We start from the raw sequence: 17884 nt of genomic DNA on the forward strand, positions 1-17884 counted from the left end.
CGATAAGCTAGAATCGCTAACCGATCCCGCATCTCTATTGAGAAAGTATTAATTACAACATTTGCATCAACATAATCACATTAACGGGTATTTATACGTGAATAGGTTAGAGCTATACCTAAATTAGAATGTTATTTTATTAATCATTGGACAAACAAATAATCAAGTAAATAGCTAAATCCTATGATGCGACAAAATAATATTACTAACGTGTAATTGACGTGATTACAAGGTTACCACAGTCAGAAACATGATCAGATGTATTTGCGATGCACATATGTTGAATACGTAGTAGTTCACAGTTCAAAATGACGAGATCTCATGCGGACACAATCGTCTCCATTTTTCCCAACTGCACGACACCGAAGCCTCAGCTGGCCAAGCCTGGTGGCTGCTCCCACCGGCGGTCGAACTCGCGCTGGGGCACCGGGGCTGCACTAGCCGCCATGGCCGAGCCGTGCTGGGCTGCGTGTGCCACACTAGACAGCTGCGAGACCGCGCAGGGCTCAGACAGCCACGCCGCGGGCCGAGCCGACCGTTCCCTGGCCACTGTGCCGAGGATCGTGCCATGTCGGGGCCACGCTCCGCACCAGCTCAGCCGCTCCAGTCGGCCGGGGAGGGCTGGCCGCGCGCCGCTGCGCTGGAAGGCCGGCGAGCTGCCGCGTCGGGCAGGCTGGCCACGCCTGGCCGCTAGGGGGGGCCACCACGCCGCGTGCTAGGGCCGTGCCCGCACCGGCTGGCCACGGGCTACCGCGCGCTGGCAGGCCACGCCGAGGCCACGCGCTCGCGCCGCCGAGCCGGGACCGCGCCGGGCCGCCGAGGCCACGCGCCCACGCCCGCACCGGGGTCGTGCGCCGGCTGCCGCGACGCTGCTGGCCACGCCTGGCCGCTGCGCGCTGGCGAGCCGCGCCGGGCCGCAGCGACGCCGCTGCAGGGGGGGCCGGGGAGAGGGAGGGGCGGGGGAAGGGGAGGAGGGAGGGGCTTACCGCGCGGGGCGAGGGCGAGCGGCATCGAGGGAGAGAGAGGGACGTGCACGGGATCGGGGAGAGAGAAGGAGGTAGGGGGAAGGGGGTGGGGCTGACGAGCGGGCCCCACCAGGGGGTGGCGGCGGCAGCTGGGGGAGGGCACTGCCTAGGGTTTTGGGGGTGGGGCTGCTACGCGCGGGGTGGGCCAGGTGGGCCGCGTGGGGTGGGGGAGCTGGGCCACCGAGCTGGGCCACGCTGCGCGCCAGCTGGGCCGCGGGGAGGGAGCCGACCGGCTGGCTGGCTGGGCCGCGCCAGAAAGCCAGCCCAGGGGAGAGAGAGAGGGTTTTCTATTTTCTATTTGAATATAGCTCTCGCTTTTTTTAATTCAAAGTCACACATGCTTCATGAGTTTAAATGGAGGCACGACAACACCATACAAAATTAGATGCTCCAGCATGTGATGCAACAACAATAACTCCATAGGGTTTTAACTTACTACGATTAATGTTTATATAATACAAAATAACTCCTCAATATTTATGAAAAAGTGAAGTAAAGCAAATAAAAGAGAGGGTAACACCTGAATTTAGTGGATATTAGAAAAGAAATTTTATACCCCCAAATTCAGGGTGTTACAAATCTAACCCCCTTAACAGAATCTCGCCCTCGAGATTCAAGAAGAGGCTAGCAAGAAATTGAGATTGGTTCATCGGTCTTTCATAGCTTCTTATGACTCAAATTTGACTCTAGCAACTTTAACTTGTGGACTGGTTGCTTTGACCTTTAGATGCTTGAGACCGATTCATGCAATTCTTGAGGAACGCTTAGACCTGTGGGTTAGGACCCACACATGCTTCCGCTGCTTCACTTTGATCATGTTTGTTGATGTTGATCACATTGTCTTCATTGGGGTTAGCGGCTAACCCCCTTAACAAGAGCATTGATACACACTTGATGAAGATTTTGCCGACTCTGATCTTGACTGATTTGGAGGAGTTGGAGGTTGCCAAATGGACAGGTGCAAGAGGAAAGAATAGCGAGAAAAGGTAAGTATAGACGGATTAAAGAGAGGAGGGGGAGAACCCAACTACTTAACTCTATGGCACTCACCTAGTAAACTGATGTCATTGCGGACCAGGGGCCACAACACATCAACACTCATCACGAAAAAGCAAATCAGTCATAACACCAAGACACACAGCACAAGCATACAACAACAAACATCTCGTTGCTATACGTTTCTTTTAATTAAATGGTGGTCTTTCTTGAAAAGGGAATAACTACTCTCTAAGGTTGTCGAAGGACAAGGAGAAGAACAAGATGTGCAAGATAGGGGCATGAGCACAATAAAGGATGGAGTTAAAGCAAGCATTGTAAGCAACCAACAAAGGGATACGACCAAGGGCATAATGGGTAAAACAACACTCTCGAGTTGAGATCGAAATGGAGAGATTTCCAAAAGCAGACCTAAGATAAGTATCAAGTCAAGATCTAGTGATTACAAGGGTAAGGGGGATATCAAACAAAAGTTAAGACTCACAACACGACAGAGGAAAAGGGAACGACCAAGAGCGGGATGAATAAGACAACATTATTCAATTGAGACGGGAGAGAAGGCTTTCAAATGCAAGTGCAGGATAAGCATTAAGGTAAATATCGAGTTATGACAAGGGTTAAGGTTATAACAGACAAACACACAACAAAGGAGGTATATTTTTTTAGATGAAACTTGCAATCGAAGAAGGGGGAGCAGTTAATGATGAAGTAGGTGAGGCATTATCCTTGAACAGGGATGGAAAAGAGGAGGCTATAAAGGGTAGGTTCAAAGTAAGCTTGAAGGTCAAGGTATAGATATTGCAAGGGTCAAAGGTGATAACGGACAAGAACATAAGAGAGGAGGTAAATGGGCAGAAGAACAAATGATACAAGTACCATAAAGGATGGAGTTAAGACAGGACATGCAAATGGAAAAGGAGAGGGTACGTCCAAGGGCCAGATAGGTGAGCAGTCACTTCCCAATTGAGGTGGAAGAGAGGAGATTTTAAAGAGCTAGAATAAAGATGAGTATCAAGGCAAGATCGATGGATGACAAGGAGGTGGTGATAGCAAATAAAACACATAACAAAGGATGGAATTGAAACAAAACTTGTAAGGCGACAAGAAGTGAAAAGAAATCAAGGGAGAGGTAGGTAACTCGCAACTCTCAAACTTTCTCAAAATAAAGGAGAGGCTTTTAAAGGATAAGTTCAAGGTAAGCATTTAGGTAGAAGACATAAATATCACAAGGGTCAAAGGCAATAACAGATAAGAGTATAGGAGAAAAGATGAAAGCATAGAAGAGCCAATGGTATAAGTACAACAAAGAATGGTGTTGCACCCAAGCTTACATGCGGTAAAGAAGAGGATATAGCCAAGGGTGAGGTAAGTAAAACACCACTCTCAAATTGAGATAGGAGACCAGAGATTTTAGATAACAGACATAATGTAATCACAAGGTAGGATAGAAGGGTAAAGAAAATAACAAACAAAACACAACAAAGGATAGAGTTAAAAACTCGAATGTGGCAGAGAAGAGGATACGACAAAAAAGGTAAAAACCTACAACTCTCAGATCAAGATGGAAGAGAGGAGATTTTGAAGGGCAGGTATAAGATAAATATCAATGTAAGATATGATGATGTCGAAGGTAAAGATGATAATAATGAAAAGCATAACAAAGGATAGCGTTAAGATAAGACTCGCGAAGTGGCAAAGTGGAGAAAACAATAAAGGGTAAGATAGATAAAGTCCCAACAGAAAGGTTGAGGTAAAAACTCATTACCGAAGGATGTTATGAGGGAACAATGAGATCATCAAGGATGTGCCAAATAGAATGATCATTCATGGATCGTCAAGAAATCAGGGTGGTCAAGGGCATGTGAACTGAAATGTCTTAAACAGACACTAGGGTATGAATATAAGCATACATAAAAATATAATAGTATGCAAGATTCCAAGGACACAGGCATGCCAAGAAAAGGGAACTGAAAATGCCAAAGGATAATGACTTAATGACGGAGTAGGAAGGGGTCTTAGAAGACAAGAAGTTCATGGACATATAAACTTGAGTGTTTAAGTAGGCATGAGAAATTCAGATGTGGGTATTTAAAACAAGAGTATTGAAGAATCTAGGGGTACGAGCATGCCAATACCAAGAGACAAGAAATTGTCGAAAGATAACGACTTAACAACAGAATAAGAAATGATCTCAGAAGACAAGAAGGTCATAGACACATAAACTGAACTGTTTAAATAGGCAATAGAGGTACAAGGGTAAGTACTTTAGATTAAGGGATAAGGGTATTAAAAATGCAAGGATACGAGTATGTCAATAACAAAATGAATAGAGATGGTCAAATGGTAGCAATTTAATAATGGACGAGGAAAGAGTCCCAAAAGACTAAAGGCTATGGTCAGGGGGCATCTACAAAGATGTCGCAAGCACAAGAGTGAGGTCAGATCTAATAGATTGAGAGAAGTATAGACCATACTAAAATAAAATACTTTTTGGCAAGGGGGCATATAGGAGCACAACATAGAATTAGTCGAGGTGACTAATATTTTGAAGCAGAATCAAGGATGAGATGAAGTAATAATCAATAAGACCTTAAAACGGCCAATGCTACTCTAGGTCAGCGATCCTACAGTCAGCACAACTTTGATACCACTTATGTCACACCCGGTTTTAGAAGGTAAACCGAATGCGAACCATGTACGTGCCAGGATCAGTAATTCACGTACACAACGATTACATAAATGACTCATCAAAGCACAATGCTTCGAATTACAATAAAGAGTAAGTAATAATATTACAGACTAGAGCCATTTACATAATATAAATCAAAGTACACAGAATCGAAACGTAGCCAACGTAAACAACCCACCACAGGCAGCTGACTGGGGAGGTCGCTAGCCTAATCCTTGAACTCGTCGACGTCCTGGAACTCCTGGAGATCCGCCTCGACGCCTTCTTTACCTGAGCATAGATTGCACCAAAGGCAACCTGGTGTTTTGTGAAAGCAAGGGTGAGTACACATTGTCACACCCGGGTTTCAGGGGCACCAAGACCCGGGCGCGAACATAATCACCAGGTGTGCTGGGACCAAGTCACACACATATGATGAATCATGGCACAGGATCGAATGTCACATCTTTACTACATAATAGGAGTTCTATTCAAAATAAATAAATAATTACATTATAAGGAGACAACGGTCCAGCAACCCAAAGTTGACTAGGAGACGACGACCTAGATCTCTCTCACGAACTCATCGCAGCATCCTCCATGCGCCTCATCCTGTGGTACCTGTTCTTGACCTGTGGGGGGTGTGAGACAGCAAGAGTGAGCTCACATACGTTCATCGCTCAACAAGTTGTGGGGAATAATGTGCATGAACTCGCCAAAGGTGGGAGCTCACGTGAAGTGTAAGGCTTACCAAAGAGGATGGTTAGAGCTGAGCATTGCTTTTAAAGTTGGTCAAAATTAGCAATTACTAAGTATAAGTAGATACCAACCCAATTAAGTAGTAGAACAAAAGTAACAACATCACCTGTGATGCAATGCATATGACAAATTGAATTTAGTTTCATAAGTTAATCATCAGAGAGTCCTGAGCTGCTCATGATCGTGAGCTCGGCTAGTATACCAGTTTTACACTCTGCAGAGGTTGTACCCTTTACCCACAAGTCATCTTACCCATCTGCCAAGGGATCGCGACTTCCCATACACCTCTACCGAGGAGGCGAGGCAGGGTAACACTACGAGGCCTTTACAAAGTTCCACTAGCTTCAGAAAACCCGCTACAGTTTATAGGAAGCTCCAATGCAGGGTTCTTGCCTGACCACCATCGCAGCAAAATCAACCAAGGACCTCCCTACACTGACCACTCCCCTACTGCCCTTGCCCCTTTCGGGTAAGGTAGTCCTCCACTAGCTTTCCTAATTAATCAGCCAAGGGCGTCCATAAACCCTTGTGGTGGCACGTGTTTCTCAAGTTAAGCTCTATGTTCCAATTAACATTAATGATCTTGACATGAACAGTAAATAACAACAGATAACAAAAGTATAATCATGAATAATGTGTATCTCAATGCCCAAAACCACATATAGCACTAGCAAGTACTACCCAAAAAGTTCAGTGGTAAACAAGGCATAAAGATAGACAAACTAGGGTAACCTATTAGGTCCCATCAAAATTAACCTATGCAGATCATTATGATTAATTAGAACATGAGTGGGTAAAAGAAGTGATCAAGGGCACAACTTGTCTGGGACTTGAGATTCCAGGTACCAGGATGATCTTCAGGTGACTCGTGACCTCACGCTAGTCGTAGCAATACAAACAAGCAGTGTATAGGCAAAATTAACATCACATCAAACATGTAAACAAAATATATAATAATAATCTACACATTAAAATAAGATTCTAGGAACGAGAATCATTAATTTTTGGAGTTACGGATTTTAAGTTATGACTTTCTTAAGATTTTATGTGCTTTGTACAAGATTACTTAAGATAATAATTTTAATGCGGCTTTTATGTCAAAACAGTGACACTAAATGATAAACAATAATATTATAAAATTATAGAAACTAGAATGGGTTAATTCGGTGGTTAGAATGAATTAAATATGAATTAAACAAGTTTATGAATTTATTTTTGTACTAAAAATCAATTTCCCTAATTATTTCTCTATTTTTATCACCCCGGAACTGGGCGCATTAATAACTAAAAGACCAGGGGCTCCCCCACAAAAGTTCCTAAGACTCATAATCACCCCGCGCAAGATGGCGGGTTAATTACGAAAAAGTGCAGGGGCTCTTTAGAAAAACGACCAGGGCCGAAGGGGTACGAGCGCAGCACAGCCAATCGATCAAGATCTAACGACTCAAATTAAATCGTGTCTTATATGAACCGGTACGCATTATGCGCCGCACGATCAGTGACCAACGCCCAGGATTTAAAACGCTCGGGTTGATTTCAGCGCGCTCGATCCAGATCGAACGGCGCAAATCCACCCCACTGAACCAGTGTCGCCCATTTAATCCTAGCCGCAAGATCACCGATCCGCGGTCGAAAACCCCCTACCCATCCTTCTAATTTTTACCCGTACATGGCCCGATCAACGGCCCACACATCGTCGTTCCCCCGCGGCCAAATAGAGGCGCCGGCGCGATGAGCACGGCGGAGCTCCACCGGAGTACAGGCGATCTAAGGCCTCGGCGCCCCAAATCAGGCCTGGGTAAATGCTAAGCGATGCGGACGTCCTGGTGAACAGCACCAGCACAAATCCAACGGTGACGGGGTTTCTTCCCTTCCCCCAGGCCGCACGCGGCAGCAGAGTGAGCCCGCACGGCGGAGGCCACAACGACGACCGGCGTTCCCAACCTTCCTGGCCCTAAACCTTGCTTCTATTGGTGCTAAACGATGCGCAAATGAGGGTAAATGGTATGGCGAGGGTCTTACTCATAGCAACATCAGCGACATCGCCGACCACGAAGCGTGGTGGGCTCACGGCAACAGTGGACTTCGGCGAGAAATTAACCATTCACTGGTTAATCGCGCACCCGTAATCACACGCCCGCGCCATCGTTGGGTAATGGCGGAGCATCCTGGGCAACCATCACGACTGGGGCACAAGCAGGGACGATGTTCCACGGCGGCGGTGGTAGGTCTCCCCGCACACCCGCTGCTATGGTGAATCCTGTACTCTCGATGTCGAACGCGAGGACTGGTCTAGGATTGTGGGAGAGGCGAGCACAACGCGGATATATATGCGCAGCAGGGGGATCTGGATAGAGATGGTGAGCAGCCAATCCGGATTCCACGCGCGCGTGATTTCTGCGGAGTCCGTTGAGCCGACCGCGCGAATCGCGGATCGCGCAAGCCTGTTGCAAGGCGCAGGGAGGATAGACACCAGCGCGCAGGGGCGGCAGACGCAGCCCGGGATCTCGGCGTGGTTTTCGGATCGAGTGGAACCTCTAGGGAGCTCCGGCGGCGCGATCCCATTTCCTGGACGCAGGCGAGACGCGATGGCAGCGGAGAAAGAAGAAGCTCCCGACGCCCCGGGCCGCATGCAAGTGAGAAGCGTACGCGCCAGAGGGACTGGGCCGCGCGAAGTGGGAGTTGGGCCGAGGGAGTAGAGAGCTGGGCCAAGGGCGCCAGAATCGGCCCAGGTGGTCTTTTCTCTTTTTCTTTTCTTCTGATTTCATCATTTTTTTATTCCAATTTCAAATCATACCCAAGTTTGAATTTCAATCCCTCTTCTTCACAAATCAAAATACAATATGCACTGGTTATATTAATCTATTTATTTAATTACTTTATTTATTATTATCATTTTATTTAGGTAATGAAATACTCCCACCACATTCATTACATAAAATATGATCTCGAGTGTGTAATCAATTTAAAAGGTGTAACCCAAAAGTCATTTTCCTTTGGTTTGATAGTAAACATTTTTCAAGTGTCTAATTTTATTAGGATTTAACTCAACTATCATTATTGTATTCACCTTAAAAGGGTGGATTCTAAGGTTTAATAATTTATCAAGGGTATTTTGTTCTGATTCCTTCTACTAATCCCAAATCTAGAATTTGGGTGTTACAAATCCTACCCCCCTTAACAGAAATCTCGTCCTCGAGATTTGTAAGGAAAGGAATACAAAACGATTGGCTTGTAATTCAACTTTTAGTCTATAATTATTTCAAATATCCAGAGTATTTTATAGTCAAAAGTGGGTGATTAGGAGAGCATGGGTATATATATGTATGTCCACTTTATTATGTAGGATAGAAGATGTCCTTAGAGCATAGATAGGTTTAGTTATGAAAGGGTAGGGCTAGGAAAGACTCTATCCAAGATTGTGGATCTTGATTACTTTTGAAGATCTAGCTTGAATCTTATCCTTCCTTGATTTGATGAGCTCGATCATCTTCGATCTTTGTTCTTGAAGTTTTTTTTATCCGAATTAGGGACATGTAGTTAGGATAACTTGTAAGTAAGGACAGATGGTTAACAGGCTGGTGGCATAAGATAAGTGTATTATGGCAACATCTAGGATGGGAGGGATGGTCACCATAAATATGCTGGTAAGTTATTTGTTCATGGGTGGTTTGGTATGATGTACTAATTTAAGTTAAAACATGGCCAGCAGGGTCTAATCTATTTCACTAGTATCAACTAGTCCGTTAAGTAACTCACTTTAGATTAGATCATATTAGGTTAGATGAGATCTAGATTAGATTGGTATGACTAGTTTGACTAGATATGATCTAATTAATTTGCATTAGATCATGGTTGTTAAACTAGGGTGGATAAGTATGCTTATTAGGATAAGACATATCCATAAAGATAAGATAGAATCTTTTGAGGCCAGTTAGATCTATTAGGATAAGGATAAAATCTTTTCTAGATAAGATGTATCTATTAAGGTAATAGAGTATCTTTTAAGATAAGATGGATCTATTAAGATGAGATATATTTTAATTAGGATAAGTTGGGATCTTTTGAGATGAGATAGATATTGTTAGGTTAGATATTTTAATGGGGAATAATCTAGTTTGTCTAGTTATTTTTTATAAGCATTTTCTTATATGTATATACAGATGTAATTGTGGGCATTACTCCACAACCCATCACACTCAATCAAAGATCCAAATCAGACAAGTATCATAAGAACAAACACTCAAGCGTATAGATACCTAAAAATAGTTTTGCTTTTGTTCCTATGAGTAGGTCTTCTATTCCTAAAGGTCACTTAATGTACAAGATTTCAATGTGTGAAATCCACCTTTGTATTTTAGAAGTTAAAAGGTAAGAGTAATCAGAGTAAAGCAGCATTAGATGAGAAAAGATTAAGGTAAGTTTAGAAAGAATCAGAGTGGCAAAGGTAAGTAGATAATGGTTGTCCAGTTCTATCTAGGTTTCGTCCTACAGTCAACATTTCCTCTGATACCACTTCTGTCACACTCGGGTTTCAGGGGCACTAAGACCCGGGCGCGAACATAATCACCAGGTGTGCTGGGACCAAGTCACACACATATGATGAATCATGGCACATGATCGAATGTCACATCTTTACTACATAATAGGAGTTCTATTCAAAATAAATAAATAATTACATTATAAGGAGACAACGGTCCAGCAACCCAAAGTTGACTGGGAGACAACGACCTAGATCTCTCTCACGAACTCATCGCAGCATCCTCCATGCGCCTCATCCTGTGGTACCTGTTCTTGACCTGTGGGGGGGTGTGAGACAGCAAGAGTGAGCTCACATACGTTCATCGCTCAACAAGTTGTGGGGAATAATGTGCATGAACTCGCCAAAGGTGGGAGCTCACGTGAAGTGTAAGGCTTACCAAAGAGGATGGTTAGAGCTGAGCATTGCTTTTAAAGTTGGTCAAAATTAGCAATTACTAAGTATAAGTAGATACCAACCCAATTAAGTAGTAGAACAAAAGTAACAACATCACCTGTGATGCAATGCATATGACAAATTGAATTTAGTTTCATAAGTTAATCATCAAAGAGTCCTGAGCTGCTCATGACCGTGAGCTCGGCTAGTATACCAGTTTTACACTCTGCAGAGGTTGTACCCTTTACCCACAAGTCATGTTACCCATCTGCCAAGGGATCGCGACTTCCCATACACCTCTACCGAGGAGGCGAGGCAGGGTAACACTACGAGGCCTTTACGAAGTTCCACTAGCTTCAGAAAACCCGCTACAGTTTATAGGAAGCTCCAATGCAGGGTTCTTGCCTGACCGCCATCGCAGCAAAATCAACCAAGGACCTCCCTACACTAACCACTCCCCTACTGCCCTTGCCCCTTTCGGGTAAGGTAGTCCTCCACTAGCTTTCCTAATTAATCAGCCAAGGGCGTCCATAAACCCTTGTGGTGGCACGTGTTTCTCAAGTTAAGCTCTATGTTCCAATTAACATTAATGATCTTGACATGAACAGTAAATAACAACGGATAACAAAAGTATAATCATGAATAATGTGTATCTCAATGCCCAAAACCACATATAGCACTAGCAAGTACTACCCAAAAAGTTCAGTGGTAAACAAGGCATAAAGATAGACAAACTAGGGTAACCTATTAGGTCCCATCAAAATTAACCTACGCAGATCATTATGATTAATTAGAACATGAGTGGGTAAAAGAAGTGATCAAGGGCACAACTTGTCTGGGACTTGAGATTCCAGGTACCAGGATGATCTTCAGGTGACTCGTGACCTCACGCTAGTCGTAGCAATACAAACAAGCAGTGTATAGGCAAAATTAACATCACATCAAACATGTAAACAAAATATATAATAATAATCTACACATTAAAATAAGATTCTAGGAACGAGAATCATTAATTTTGGAGTTACGGATTTTAAGTTATGACTTTCTTAAGATTTTATGTGCTTTGTACAAGATTACTTAAGATAATAATTTTAATGCGGCTTTTATGTCAAAACAGTGACACTAAATGATAAACAATAATATTATAAAATTATAGAAACTAGAATGGGTTAATTTGGAGTTAGAATGAATTAAATATGAATTAAACAAGTTTATGAATTTATTTTTGTACTAAAAATCAATTTCCCTAATTATTTCTCTATTTTTATCACCCCGGAACTGGGCGCATTAATAACTAAAAGACCAGGGGCTCCCCCACAAAAGTTCCTAAGACTCATAATCACCCCACGCAAGATGGCGGGTTAATTACGAAAAAGTGCAGGGGCTCTTTAGAAAAACGACCAGGGCTGAAGGGGTACGAGCACAGCACAGCCAATCGATCAAGATCTAACGGCTCAAATTAAATCGTGTCTTATATGAACCGGTACGCATTATGCGCCGCACGATCAGTGACCAACGCCCAGGATTTAAAACGCTCGGGTTGATTTCAGCGCGCTCGATCCAGATCGAACGACGCAAATCCACCCCACCGAACCAGTGTCGCCCATTTAATCCTAGCCACAAGATCACCGATCCGCGGTCGAAAACCCCCTACCCATCCTTCTAATTTTCACCCGTACATGGCCCGATCAACGGCCCACACATCGTCGTTCCCCCGCGGCCAAATAGAGGCGCCGGCGCGATGAGCACGGCTGAGCTCCACCGGAGCACAGGCGATATAAGGCCTCGGCGCCCCAAATCAGGCCTGGGTAAATGCTACGAGATGCGGACGTCCTGGTGAACAGCACCAGCACAAATCCAACGGTGACGGGGTTTCTTCCCTTCCCCCAGGCCGCACGCGGCAGCAGAGTGAGCCCGCACGGCGGAGGCCACAACGACGACCGACGTTCCCAACCTTCCCGGCCCTAAACCTTGCTTCTATTGGTGCTAAACGATGCGCAAATGAGGGTAAATGGTATGGCGAGGGTCTTACTCATAGCAACATCAGCGACATCGCCGACCACGGAGCGTGGTGGGCTGACGGCAACAGTGGACTTCGGCGAGAAATTAACCATTCACTGGTTAATCGCGCACCCGTAATCACACACCCGCGCCATCGTTGGGTAATGGCGGAGCATCCTGGGCAACCATCACGACTGGGGCACAAGCAGGGACGATGTTCCACGGCGGCGGTGGTAGGTCTCCCCGCACACCCGCTGCTATGGTGAATCCTGTACTCTCGATGTCGAACACGAGGACTGGGCTAGGATTGTGGGAGAGGCGAGCACAGCGCGGATATATATGCGCAACAGGGGGATCTGGATAGAGGTGGTGAGCAGCCAATCCGGATTCCACGCGCGCGCGATTTCTGCGGAGTCCGTTGAGCCGACCGCGTGAATCGCGGATCGCGCAAGCCTGTTGCAAGGCGCAGGGAGGATAGACACCAGCGCACAGGGGCGGCGGACGCAGCCCGGGATCTCGGTGTGGTTTTCGGATCGAGTGGAACCTCCAGGGAGCTCCGGCGGCGCGATCCCATTTCCTGGACGCAGGCGTGACGCGATGGCAGCGGAGAAAGAAGAAGCTCCCGACGCCCCGGGCCCGCATGCAAGTGAGAAGCGTACGCGCCAGAGGGACAGGGCCGCGCGGAGTGGGAGTTGGGCCGAGGGAGTAGAGAGCTGGGCCAAGGGCGCCAGAATCGGCCCAGGTGGTCTTTTCTCTTTTTCTTTTCTTCTGATTTCATCATTTTTTATTCCAATTTCAAATCATACCCAAGTTTGAATTTCAATCCCTCTTCTTCACAAATCAAAATACAATATGCATTGGTTATATTAATCTATTTATTTAATTACTTTATTTATTATTATCATTTTATTTAGGTAATGAAATACTCCCACCACATTCATTACATAAAATATGATCTCGAGTGTGTAATCAATTTAAAAGGTGTAACCCAAAAGTCATTTTCCTTTGGTTTGATAGTAAACATTTTTCAAGTGTCTAATTTTATTAGGATTTAACTCAACTATCATTATTGTATTCACCTTAAAAGGGTGGATTCTAAGGTTTAATAATTTATCAAGGGTATTTTGTTCTGATTCCTTCTACTAATCCCAAATCTAGAATTTGGGTGTTACACACATCAACGTACTCAGCAAATGCCCCGTTTGGTTGTAGTGGACTAGCTTTATGTGGGGTTAAGTCAAGCAGTTGCTTTTAGTTGGTCAGGTTATTATTACTAGTAGAAAGCCAGGTTTTAGCATTAACCCAAGGTACCGTTTGGTTCAAATATTTGTAACGTAATGGGTAAGTGATTACGTTAAATCATGTTTGTTTTAGTCCAACCGTAATCAGATACCGTACTAAAATTTGATACCGGACTATTCAAACTTGTTACCGCCCGTAATCAAGTGTAAACCATTACCATTACCCTTTACGTTACATTTCGTGAACCAAACAGCACCCAAGTTCTTAACCCAAAGTACCCTTTCCAAATGGAAAGAATGCCACTTACCATTACCATAAGCATGATCATAACCATCCTCCTCATCACCACCTGTAAACCATACATCTCTGATCAAGTATCTCTAATCAATGGAGCTCCCTTGGCTGCTCATAACCGCGAGCACGACTGATATATCAGTTTCATAACACTCTACAGAGGTTGTGCACTTTATCCACAAGCCGTGATTCCCTTTCTGCCCGGAGATCATGACTCTCTATTGATCACTACCAAGGTGACCCAGCAGGGCATCACTACATAGCCTTTACAAAGATTCCCTGGGGCTATAGCCACCCGTTAGGTTTCCTAAATGCACCGCACTCCTCCCCAAGGGGCGAACCCAAGCTTGGCAGAGCGAGCCGCATACACCGAGCCCCATTGACGGCACGACGGCTAAGTGAACTACACCCCGGATCCTCTAATTATTCAGCTAAGGGCACCCCGTTCCACCCTCATGGTTGCACTGTTTTTCCGGGCGGTCATCCAAAGAATAGGTTCTTACGGAGAGGCACTCGAGAAACTGCTCGAGCCCCCTTAAAGGCCACAAGTATAACATCATAATAAGAGAAGGGAAAACAACGTATCATAGATAATCTCATCATGTTCATTGATTAGAGTTGAGCAATAGCATAAGGCTAAGCAATAATAATCCAGCCCAAATAGATAAACAAGGATATGGATAACAAAGCTAGTAAATCCTTAGGCATAAATGTGTAATGCGGGAGATGAATTAAAGAATGAATAGGACAGAGATAGGTCAAGGGACACTTGCCTTCATCAAACAGATGCTCAGGATCTTCAGCCTCGTAGAACTCGAAGAGTTTGATCTCTTGGTCGCCGAAGCTTGACCGTTGATTCCTCGAAGCTCGAAAGAGAACCACGATCTAATCGCAACACGGAGCGAAGACGAACAGACACAAGCAAACAAACATATGTGCACAAGAACATTACACCATACAAGGTAAAACGTAATAAAATACGCAAAATAGAATAGAGTGTGTTACTGTGGTCACACGAGGACAAAGAAACGCGATAGTAGGAGCTATGGTCGAGAAGTTAACGGGTTTACGCTAAGCTAACATCAAATTGAATATTTAATCTGATATCTCTAGATTAATTAATATTAATTAAATGTAAATTAACACTACTACTTAGTTCTTGTCTAACTTACCAGTTTAATAGTTGATGACCAAATAAGTAACTAATTTATTCACATGGGTAATTATAAACGAATGATTTAATCTTGCGAGCGGCAAGGCGCGTGACACACGCGAACGGCGTGCGACAACGCACGCGACAACACGTGAAACACACGCGGCAACACGCGAAAACAATGCGACGATAAGCTAGAATCGCTAACCGATCCCGCATCTCTATTGAGAAAGTGTTAATTACAACATTTGCATCAACATAATCACATTAACGGGTATTTATGCGTGAACGGGTTAGAGCTATACCTAAATTAGAATGTTATTTTGTTAATCATTGGACAAACAAATAATCAAGTAAATAGCTAAATCCTATGATGCGACAAAATAATATTACTAACGTGTACTTGACGTGATTACAAGGTTACCACAGTCAGAACATGATCAGATGTATTTGCGATGCACATATGTTGAATACGTACTAGTTCACAGTTCAAAACGACGAGATCTCATGCGGACACAATCGTCTCCATTTTTCCCAACTGCACGGCACCGAAGCCTCAGCTGGCCAAGCCTGGTGGCTGCTCCCACCAGCGGTCGGACTTGCGCTGGGGCACCGGGGCCACCATGGCCGAGCCGTGCTGGGCTGCGCGTGCCACACTGGCCAGCTGCGAGACCGCGCAGGGCTCAGACAGCCACGCCGCGGGCCGAGCCGACCGTTCCCTGGCCACTGTGCCGAGGATCGTGCCATGTCGGGGCCACGCTCCGCACCAGCTCAGCCGCGCTAGTCGGCCGGGGAGGGCTGGCCGCGCGCCGCTGCGCTGGCAGGCCGGCGAGCTGCCGCGCCGGGCAGGCTGGCCACGCATGGCCGCTAGGGGGGCCACCGCGCCGCGTGCCTGGGGCCGTGCCCGCACCGGCTGGCCACGGGCCACCGCGCGCTGGCAGGCCACGCCGAGGCCACGCGCTCGCGCCGCCGAGCCGGGACCACGCCGGGCCGCCGAGGGCGTGCGCCCACGCCCGCACTGGGGTCGCGCGCCGGCCGCCGCGACGCTGCTGGCCACGCCTGGCCGCTACGCGCTGGCGAGCCGCGTTGGGCCGCAGCGACGCCGCTGCAGGGGGGCCGAGGAGAGGGAGGGCGGGGGAAGGGGAGGAGGGAGGGGCTTACCGCGCGGGGCGAGGGCGAGCGGCGTCGAGGGAGAGAGAGGGACGTGCGTGAGATCGGGGAGAGAGAAGGAGGTAGGGGGAAGGGGGGTGGGGCTGACGAGCGGGCCCCACCAGGGGGTGGCGGCGGCGGCAGCTGGGGGAGGGCGTGGCCTAGGGTTTTGGAGGTGGGGCTGCTGCGCCCGGGGTGGGCCAGGTGGGCCGCGCGGGGTGGGGGAGCTGGGCCGCCGAGCTGGGCCACGCTGCGCGCCAGCTGGGCCGCGGGGAGGGAGCCGACCGGCTGGCTGGCTGGGCCGCGCCAGAAAGCCAGCCCAGGGGAGAGAGAGAGAGGGTTTTCTATTTTCTATTTGAATATAGCTCTAGCTTTTTTTAATTCAAAGTCACACATGCTTCATGAGTTTAAATGGAGGCACGACAACACCGTACAAAATTAGATGCTCCAGCATGTGATGCAACAACAATAACTCCCTAGGGTTTTAACTTACTACGATTAATGTTTATATAATACAAAATAACTCCTCAATATTTATGAAAAAGAGAAGTAAAGCAAAGAAAAGAGAGGGTAACACCTGAATTTAGTGGATATTTGAAAAGAAATTTTATACCCCCAAATTTAGGGTGTTACACCAAGGAAGTAGTTCAACTCACCCATCATTGACATCTCAAACTTTTGAGTTATCACCCTGCTAAACTTCTCACAAGACTTTTGGTGAGTAGAACCAAATATTATGTCATCGACATAAATTTGGCACACAAAAAGATGACCATCACAAGTCTTGGTAAAAATAGTGGGATCGACTTTCCCAACCTTAAAAGTGTTAGCAATTAATAAATCTCTAAGGCATTCATACCATGCTCTTGGGGCTTGCTTAAGTCCATAGAGCGCCTTAGAGAGCTTGAACACATGGTCGGGGTACCTGTCATCCTCAAAGCTAGGGGGTTGTTCCACATACACCTCCTCCTTGATTGGCCCGTTGAGGAAAGCGCTCTTCACATCCATTTGAAACAACCTGAAAGAGTGGTGAGCGGCATAGGCTAATAATATTCGAATAGACTCTAGCCTAGCCACAGGAGCAAAAGTCTCCTCGAAATCCAAACCTGCGACTTGGGCATAACCTTTTTCCACAAGTCGAGCATTGTTTCTTGTCACCACCCCGTGCTCGTCTTGCTTGTTGCGGAACACCCACTTGGTTCCCACAACATTTTGCTTGGGACGTGGCACCAGGCTCCAAACTTCATTTCTCTTGAAGTTGTTGAGCTCTTCCTGCATGGCCAACACCCAATCCGGATCCTGCAAGGCCTCTTCTACCCTGAAAGGCTCAATAGAAGAGACAAACGAGTAATGCTCACAAAAATTAGCTAAACGTGAGCGAGTTGTTACTCACTTTCTTATGTCACCCAGAATCTGATCGACAGGGTGATTTCTTTGGATCGTCGCTCGGACTTGAGTTGGAGGGACCCATGGTGCTTCTTCTTCCATCACTTGTTCCTCCTGTGCTCCCCCTTGATCCTGTCCCTCTTCTTGAGGTACCTGTTCACCGTCTTCAGTTGGAGGATGCACCATTGTGGAGGAAGATGGTTGATCTTGCTCTTGTTGTTCCTGTGGTCGCACATCACCTATCGCCATCGTGCGCATTGTGGCCGTCGGAACATCATCTTCATCTATGTCATCAA

Source organism: Zea mays, chromosome 3 (assembly GCF_902167145.1).
Source record: "Zea mays cultivar B73 chromosome 3, Zm-B73-REFERENCE-NAM-5.0, whole genome shotgun sequence".
NCBI lineage: Eukaryota > Viridiplantae > Streptophyta > Magnoliopsida > Poales > Poaceae > Zea > Zea mays.